Source organism: Papaver somniferum, chromosome 2 (assembly GCF_003573695.1).
Source record: "Papaver somniferum cultivar HN1 chromosome 2, ASM357369v1, whole genome shotgun sequence".
NCBI classification, from domain to species: Eukaryota; Viridiplantae; Streptophyta; class Magnoliopsida; order Ranunculales; family Papaveraceae; genus Papaver; species Papaver somniferum.
This window is the reverse complement of record NC_039359.1, coordinates 195,924,914-195,934,551: the sequence shown is the minus strand read 5'-3', so window position 1 is coordinate 195,934,551 and position 9,638 is coordinate 195,924,914.

Here is a 9,638-nt window from a genome sequence, read left to right as displayed (position 1 = left end):
CATGGTCAATATTTATTTGATGTGACATATTAAAGTTATGCAAATGAAAATTTATTCTAGCGACTGTGCAAGTAGGGCTTAGAGATTTATCCTAGAAGATGCATTCACATCTCTCTTTCCTACCGTCAAAGTTGTCTCCGTGAATTATATTCAATAATACCCGTATTGTTTACATCATGAAATCATGATATGATCCAATCTCTGACAGATTCACAATTATCCTTAACTTGATCAAATATTGATGTTGATTTCTCTCCAAACTTCCCTTGCATGATCACAGCTTATGAGAAGATGATATAAAGATTCTTCTTCATGATAATAAAAATTGCAGTTAGTTTCCAGAATCTTGTTGAATTGAGCAAGCCTTTGTCATGTGGGAACACAACTTTTGATACATTTCCATGTAAATAACTTGACTCTGTGAGGTAGCTTCGTTTTCCATAAAGATTTCCGGATAACATTAAGAATAGTATGGAGTGTAGCTTGAGTGTTAACTCCTCTTTCTACAATAGGCCTCCACCTAATAAAATCCTCTTCTTAAGGAGTGATTTACATTCTTCTTATCTTGATGAAGAATAATCAAGATAAGGAGAATAATCATTTCACTTTGGCCAAGCAATATGGTGTCGCATTTCCTACCCTATCCCTCAAATGTAGGGAAAAAACTCAAAACCAAACCATTATGGTCTCCCATATCCCTACATATACCTTTCCTACTTGGCAAAGTGGATCAGATCTGATCCGCCTTGTATGGAAGGGAAATCACACGGAAACTCAGTTTCCGTGTAAAAAACCCCTTTACGGAAACTCAGTAATCGTTTGGCAGTTGATACGGCTACTCAGTTTCCATCACATTTTACACGGTAACTCAGTTTCCGTTTCCATAACTTGACCTTCTTTTTTTTTGCACCTCATCCTAACCATCCATCATTCACAACATATCTATCTTCTCCATCATCGGATCGCAACGGTCATTTTTTCAAAATCCTCTCAAAAACTCTCTATACATACAACTCTAATTCTCTATTCAAATCACTCCAAATCCTCTTCTTACAAATTGTTTTCTTCACTAAAATCCCTCAAATTATCTTCTTTAAGAGTTTAATTATTTTTTTTGCTCATCAATGTCGGAGACTCAAAGGGAAAAAAGGAAACATAAAGCGAGATTTAGTACTTTGGAAGATGTTCACATTGTTACCACGTACTGTGCTCTAGATGAAAGTAGCTTCGAAAATAAAAATAAGTTTTAGAAAAACGTTTTTCAAAAATTTGTGGAAGCTTGTGGTAGGAATCAACACGAGCGTACTGTAAAAAGCGCCCGTAATAGGTTTAGCGTAATCAAGAATGAAGTGGATAACTTTTATAAATGTGTTGCAAGAGCCATTGCAACTAATCCGGGCTTGGACTCTAATAACCGGGTATGTTATCTTAATATGTTCATTATAGTTGTTGTATATGTTGTTTGTAATTAATTTTATTTATGCGTATCTTATTTATGGTTTGTTTACATTGATGTAGATGATAATGGCGAGAAGCACTTATATTGAGATACATAAAAAACCCTTTTCTCGAGATGTTGATTATAAGATGCTTAAAGATGTTCCAAATGTACAAGTAGGTGTAGCCGAAGATATGGATCAAGATTCTAATCCTATGTCATATCAATATCATGGAAATTTCTCAAATATGTTTAATACTCAAACCCCATCTTCTCAGAATCCATATACAAGCCAATTCGTCGAAAGTCCATTTGCAAATCAATTTCCAAACGCTTATAATGTCCCTTGCGATATCCCTTTTCCAGCAGGATATAACCCTAGTACGAAACCAAATACAATACCTGGAACGTTGTCAGGTGTATTTACAGAAGATAAACGCAAGTCCAGAGATGGAAAAAAAGCCGCAATTAATAAAATGAGCTCTGTACCAACCACACCCGCTACACCATCATCGCAAGACTCCCAAATGAGCGACACAGGTAGTAAACTTGTTGATTATCTAAAAGAATCCTGAATCGCAGCTCGTCAGCAACAACAAAACCAAATTATGGAAAGGTTGCTAGATACAACACAATAACAAATTGAACACAATCTAGAGAGAGAGAGAGAAGAAAGGGAAATAATGCAAATGGATCTCCAATCGCTGGCTCCAAATGCAAAAATGTACTTTGAATTAAAACAGAATGCCATATTGGCCAAGCAGTTGGAGAGGCAACAACATAATCAGTTCCATTTTTAATTAAAAGTTTGTTTTATTTAAGTTATTGAGTTTAGAATTTTGTTTTTAATAGCTTAGTTTTGTTGGGTTTTTTTTGCGTTCCGCTGATGTAGTTTCCTTTTTCTGAGTAATATTAACTTTTATATTTCTTGTTACGATAATTTGAAATGACTACTTTACAACGGCTATATCCCAATGGCTACTTTGCAACGTCTACTTTCAAACGACTAAATCCCAACGACTACTTTATAACAACTACTTTTGACGGATATTATAAATTGTCTTATCTTTCTCCAAATAACAACACCTATTTTCATACACTTTGAAAAACTCTTAATCACCTCTTTTTATCCCTCTCATACCTCTTCATACGAATACAAGCATGAGATCATTTGATCCAATTGAATATTTGGCCATCATCAAAGCATGGTACACCCAAAATCGAGTAGTAGATCCCTCCCCTGTAATGGCAGTGCCCGAAACCTTTTGGCAGAAGATATATAACCAATATAGACAAGATTATGGGAATCCAAAGAGAAGAAGTGTTCAACGAATTCATGACAGGTACCAAATTATCCAAAAAGGCGTCTGCGACTTTATAGCTATTCAACAACAGATGTTCAACGCCATTCATATTAGTCGGTCCCCTCAACAATTTGTAAGTATTTTAGAGTTGTTTTTGAAGAAACCTAAATTGATTGATTTTATATTATAGCAATAAGTATATTTCGTTGTGTTATTGTAGCACGAAGTCGGTATAGCGCGTTATTTAGAGGAAAAGGGGGAAGCATTCACATTTGATGAAAACTACAATTTCATGGTATCCGAAATCCTGGAGTATCAGTCGCCGGACAATTCCTATGGTTCGTCCAATAAAAACTGAAAGTTTAATAAATGTTTGTGTAGATTTTGTGGGTAAATCTACGTGTAAACCCTCACGAGACTATAACTCGTCCACTAGGGTCACCTAGGGGTTTAAAGGCTTGTTGCACGTGCTTTGTGTATCCGTGATTACTACGACAAGTGATTTGGATTTTTTTGCAATAGTTGTTGTACCCTTTTTGTGGGATTTCAATTTTAGTTATGTTAAACTTTAATTAAATAAAAGATAGAAGATCAGATCGTATCTAGATTTAACATAAAAATAAATCAACATAAGATAAAACATTTAAATATAACCATTCTTCAGGATTTTATATCCGAAGACTTGATCAACATCCGATGCAGGAACACATAAAGACAGAAGATTAAATAAATATATGATACAACATTCAAATATGATCATTCTTCAGGATTGTAGATCCAAAGACTTGATCAACATACGTTGCAGGAACACATAAAGACAGAAGATTGCATAAATATAAGATAAAACATTCAAATTTAATCATTCTTCAGGATTGTAGATCGAAAGACTTGATCAACATCTGATGCACGAACATCTCGGCGATAAAAGACTTCATTGATAAAGCTATATTTTGTCGGGATTGTAGGGCTCATAACTTGCTTTCAAGAGCTGATAACATTCATCATGAGGAAAATTATTGCATGTCTAGTTAAGATAGTCTAAACGAGCAGCACTTTTCTGAATTTTTTAAAAAGAAACATAACTTAAAATAGTTAAAATTTAGAAAATAATAGAAATTTGTTATATAATTCTTATCTTTTGTTCATAGGACATTCCAGGATTACGTATGTTAACTTCGGCCTGAATCGTGACAAAAGTGACGACCTCCTTGTTGATAACACTGAACCTAGTTTTAAGACCTCCTTTGTTTCTTGCATTTGGATTTCCGGATATGTTATCAAAAAATTCAAATACATTCTTCCAGAACTGGTTGCTATTGGCTTGAACTGTGTTTAGAATATTGTTTGTTGCTTCAATCCATGCTTGCACATGAGCAACATCTTCATCTTTGCTCAATCACATTTTTTTAAAAACTAAATAGAATAGAATGTTTGGATAGATTCATTTGGAAAATGATTTGCTATATATAGAGATATGATGAGAGCATATAGAATTCAAAAAAAAAAAAAAAACTAGTCGTTATACAGTAAATATTACCAGTACATATAAAACAAAAAAAAAATAGCCGTTATAAAGTGAAAATGACCATTACATATAAAATATAAAAATAGCCGTTAAAAAGTAAAAAAAAAACTAGTTGTTTTCATTAACAAAGGTGGCTACGGGATTTGAAAAATTGTCCGTTCAATTATTTCGATTATACGGATCCGACATTTGCAACCATTGATCTTGTTCATTACCTTGATGTTGGTATGTTGTTGTACTTTGATTGAGTTGTTCAGACAGGTTATAAGGATGGTAGACAGAATCTTCTTGACTGTTTGGAACAAAACAACCCGAAGACGGTCCCGAATCACGAAAGTGGTCTGGGGTAGATGATTCACATGTATGTGGTGGTAGATACTCTATGACAAATTTCTCATGGAAATCTGAACCATATTTGATTTTGTGTTGCAGTTCCTTTGTAAGGCTGAAATAGAATTGTTGTATAGCATTGTTTTGTTGTTGTGCAACCTGATATGCCTCGAACCACATCTCCTGTAAACAGTAAACACCGACATGAGTTTAAATTTTTTTCACAAAAATAAATAAATTAAAGGACATTTGACACTCACAGCTGTACCATGATTGACATTATAATGGGTTTTAGGATACTGATCCAAATACTCCCTTCCAATATATATATCAAGTTCCTTAAAATCCGGAACGCATATGGGAAGAGATGACGATCGACGGGCTCCAACTCTTCTGTATATGTTCATTTCCTAGGTGGTGGTGGTCGACTATATAAGCTTTGGGATCTTGCGTACCATCACATATCTGTTTCCTTCATGTACAATTATACCTTAGTACTTCCCAACTGACCTCTTGCTCCACCACATCTTATAATCATAATCACGTACTTCCACATAATGTAAGGGATTAAGTGCAGTGTTGGCATACAAGTAGTGGGTGGTGATGTCTACTGTTGAATCAGGAGGATTGCACGGTATTATAGTGATTCCAAAAACTTGCTTGAGAAACCGTTCCCCCAGGCACAAGGAGTTATGACTAAAAGGATCGTAAAATACCCTATGTGATCCAGAGATTCGTTTTGCTTCTCCCATGACAACCATACTACAGAATTGAACGAGAAGTTATCTATCTGGTTACGCACAACAACCAGTGAATGGGAACCTTTATCACTCTGTGCGCCTCTGTTCAAGTCTCATTGGTCTTCATCATATATCCTACCCACTGGCCACGGATCTTGAACTAATGCATTCTCCGGCTTTACATAGGGAAATAGACATCGGAAATATGACCAAAACCAAGGCTGCAACATTTAGGTATTATTAACGACTAATTGCATTATACGGTCACCAATAATAAACAAGTAAGGAAAGTAAATTTACAAGTGGGTATGAATTTTTACCATCAATGGATACGAAAAGAACCGAAACTCAGCCGAGGTGCTTGTTACGCTAGTACTCAAGCCCCATAACATACTACAGTACAACGCCGAACCCCAATCATAGTAACCGAGCACACCCAAATCCCTCATCATATGTAGCCATTTAATCTCAACAACATCGTTTTTGTTTAGGAAAAGGAAATTCCCAAAATACCACATCAAAAACCATCTTGCAATTTGTTCCTCAAATACAACATCGTTGTGTACTGTGCTAGTACGATTAATAATCGGAATGCTGAACTGAATTTGAAAGAACAAACAGAAAATGATAACAATCTGCCGAAGCAGCCTCAGAGCAATTTCATTAATTCATTCTTAATGTTTTACAATCAGGTTCCTACACTAATAAAGAAGAAAGGGAGAGATAACCCAGATTGGGTTTAACTAATACGAGTATGACACATGTCCTTGGCTTGACTAATCCTATTATGACACACACTACCAAACTGTTAGCCACTAACTGTTACTGAGTACACCCTCTGAATTACCCAGGGAAGACCATAGCTCAAGGATGGTCATATGCAGGTATAAGACAAATACCCTCCCCATCACCAAATCCTTGTCCTCAAGGATTGAAATTTGGAAAGTGGCTTTTAATGTTTCCAGCATCTTCCCATATGGCATCCTCATCTGTAGCATTGGTCCACTAAATTAGTAGTTGAGGAACTGAGACACAATTTCTGACAACTGTTCTGGAATCCAGTGCAACTGCAAGAATTACTAGCACTTGACCTTCACTGTTGATTACTGGAAGTGTGGGAGAGATGGAATATCTATCACCAATCTGCTTCTTGAGCTGTGAAACATGAAAAACAGGATGGATTCTTGCCTCTGCAGGTAGTTGCAATTTGTAGGCTACACTTCCAATTATTTGGAGGATGGTGAATGGTCCATAGTACTTTGCAGCAAGCTTTAAATTCCTTCTCAGTGATAAAGTGGCATGTCTGTAAGGTTGGAGTTTCAAATAGACTCTGTCACCTACCTCAAAATGTATATCTACTCTGGTCCTGTCTGCATAGAATCTCATTCTCTCTTGGGACTTGTGGAGTGAATCTTTCAGTAAATCCAACACAGCATCTCTTTCTTTTAAGTACTCTTCAACAACAACAACAGAAGTGGTAGAGATATAAGGAAAAGCAAAGTGAGGTGTATTATAACCATAAAGGGCAGTAAATGGACTTACCTTAAGGCTTGTGTGATAATTGATGTTGTACCACCATTCAGCAAGAGGTAACAATTGGTGCCACTTTTTGGGTTGATGTCCACACATGCATCTGAGGTAGCTTTCAAAGCATGAGTTCACTCTCTCAGTCTGACCATCGGTTTGGGGATGGTAAGCAGTGCTGAGATGGAGCTGTGTACCCAGTGTCTTAAACAAGTCCTGCCAAAAATGGTTGGTGAAGATTTTGTCTCTGTCAGACACAATAAATGCAGGCAGTCCATGGAGTTTGTAAACTTGATTGATGAATTCTCTGGCTACAGAAGAAGCAGTATATGGATGATGCAGACCAAGAAAATGGGCATACTTGGTTAATCTGTCCACCACAACCAAGATAACAGATTTCCTTTCACTCATAGGTAGGCCTTCTATAAAATCCATGGAGATGTGCTGCCAAGCATGATCAGGAATGGGTAATGGTTACAACAACCAGCTGGAAAAGTATGGTCATTTTTGTTTCTTTGACAAACATCACAGGTTGACATAAATTGTAGTATTTCCTTCTTCATTGCGGGCCAATAGAACGTTGCTTTTGCTCTCATATAAGTGGCTTGAATACCAGAATGCCCACCCACTGCAGAAGAGTGAATGCAGTCCAAGATTTTGGACTTAATATTTGAAGCAGAGCCAACATATATTATGGATTTGTATCTCAGAATCCCATCAGTATAAGAATAATTTGGGAGAGTATCTATTGAAGGGTAAGTTGTGCAATGAGTGCTTGCACCTTTGCATCATCAGAGTAGCTATCAATGATGTCCTGAGACCAAGCTGGCTTGGATATGGATATAACTTGACAAGCACCAACAACATGAGGTCTCCTAGAAAGTGCATCAGCAACAGTGTTCTCATACCCTTTCTTATATATTATTTCATAATCAAACCCCAGAAGTTTCATCAACCATTTTTGTTGTAAGATAGTAGAGATCTTTTGTTCCAAGAAATGTTTGATGCTTTGGTGATCAGTTTGAATAATGAAGTGGTTACCTTGTAAATACTTCCTCCATCTGGTGACCGCTTGGATAATAGATACCAACTCTTTTTCATAAGTGTACAATGCAGCTGCTCTTGGTCCCAAGGGTTTACTGTAGAATGCCAAAGGTTTGCCATCTTGCAGAAGAACATCCCCAATACCAGCATCACAAGCATCAGTTTCAACTACAAACTGTTTGTTGAAGTTTGGAAGAGCTAACACAGGAGTAGAAGACATGGCATCCTTGAGTTTTTGAAAAACTGTTGTAGCTGCTGGAGACCAAAGGAATGCTTTCTTCTTGAGTAGGTCAGTGAGTAGTCTGCTGATTAGACCATAATCTTTAACAAATTTCCTGTAATATCCAGTGAGGCCCAAAAAACCTCTGAGTTCCTTAAGTGTGTGAGGGAGTGGCCAATTAACCATAGCAGATATATTTGCAGGATCAACTTTAACTCCATCAACAGTAATGATATGTCCCAAGTATTCCAGCTCTTATTGTCCAAAACATCACTTAGAAATTTTGGCAAATAGCTGGTGTTGCCTCAAGATATCCAATGTAAGATGCAAGTGCAAGAGGTGCTCTTCTAGAGAGGAGCTATAAACAAGGATGTCATCAAAGAAGACCAGGATAAATTTCCTTAAATGCTCCTTGAAGATATCATTCATGAGGGCCTGGAAGGTAGCATGTGCATTGGTGAGTCCAAATGGCATCACTTTGAATTCAAAGTGTCCATGGTGAGTTTTAAATGCAGTTTTGTAGATGTCAGCAGAAGTGACCCTGATTTGATGATAATTCACCAAGCAATTCTTCTACAATTGGAATTGGAAATTTATCCTTGACTGTGATGTTGTTAAGCTTTCTATAATCTACACAAAATCTCCATGTGTTGTCTTTCTTTTTGACTAGAAGTATAGGAGCTGCAAAAGGACTATGACTTGTTTGAATGATACCAGAATGAATCATATCATGAACCACTTTTTCCACCACTGACTCTGAATGTATGGACACTTATAAGGTCTCATGTTAACTAGTTCGGAATTTGGGTAAGAGGAATTGAGTAGTCTAGGCTTCTCTTAGGGGGAAGTGATTTTGGCTCAGAGAAAACATCAGAGTATTGATGGAGTAATTTTGAAACGGGAGGTGGTGGAATTGGAGGTGTGGGTGAAGTGGTAATGGTAAATAGTTAGCCAATGAGGCAATGAGTGTGTTTTTTGAAGAATCTTTTAGCTGCATTGCCACTCATCATGCTGATGGAAGCTTTATCTTGAGTACGAGTAAGTGTAATTTTCTTCCCACTGTGTTTAAAAGAGATGCTCAGTTTGGAGAAATTAAAAATCACATCACCCAATTGCTTGAGCCAATCAGCTCCCAGTACCAAATCACAGCCACCAAATGGTAAAAGTATTAAACTCCCAGAAAATTTGTGGTTGTGCATAGACCAAGTTAAGTTGGAGCAGATGCCATTACTGACAGTTCTATCACCATTAGCCACAGTGACTAACATGCTAGCGGTTGGCTCAATGGAACAATTGAGTTTCCTAGTTATGTCACTATCAATAAAACTATGTGTGCTTCATGTATAGCTTTCTTTTTAATAAGACCAGGAATCCTAATAATTTCACCAGAATTATTACATGTCAATGCATGAAGTGAAATTTCCATGTCACCCTCCACGGGTGAGTCCGCTTCCTCAAGAGGAGTTGTTTCCTCATTCTCCAGAGAACCGTCTTCACTCTCAGCTCCAATCAT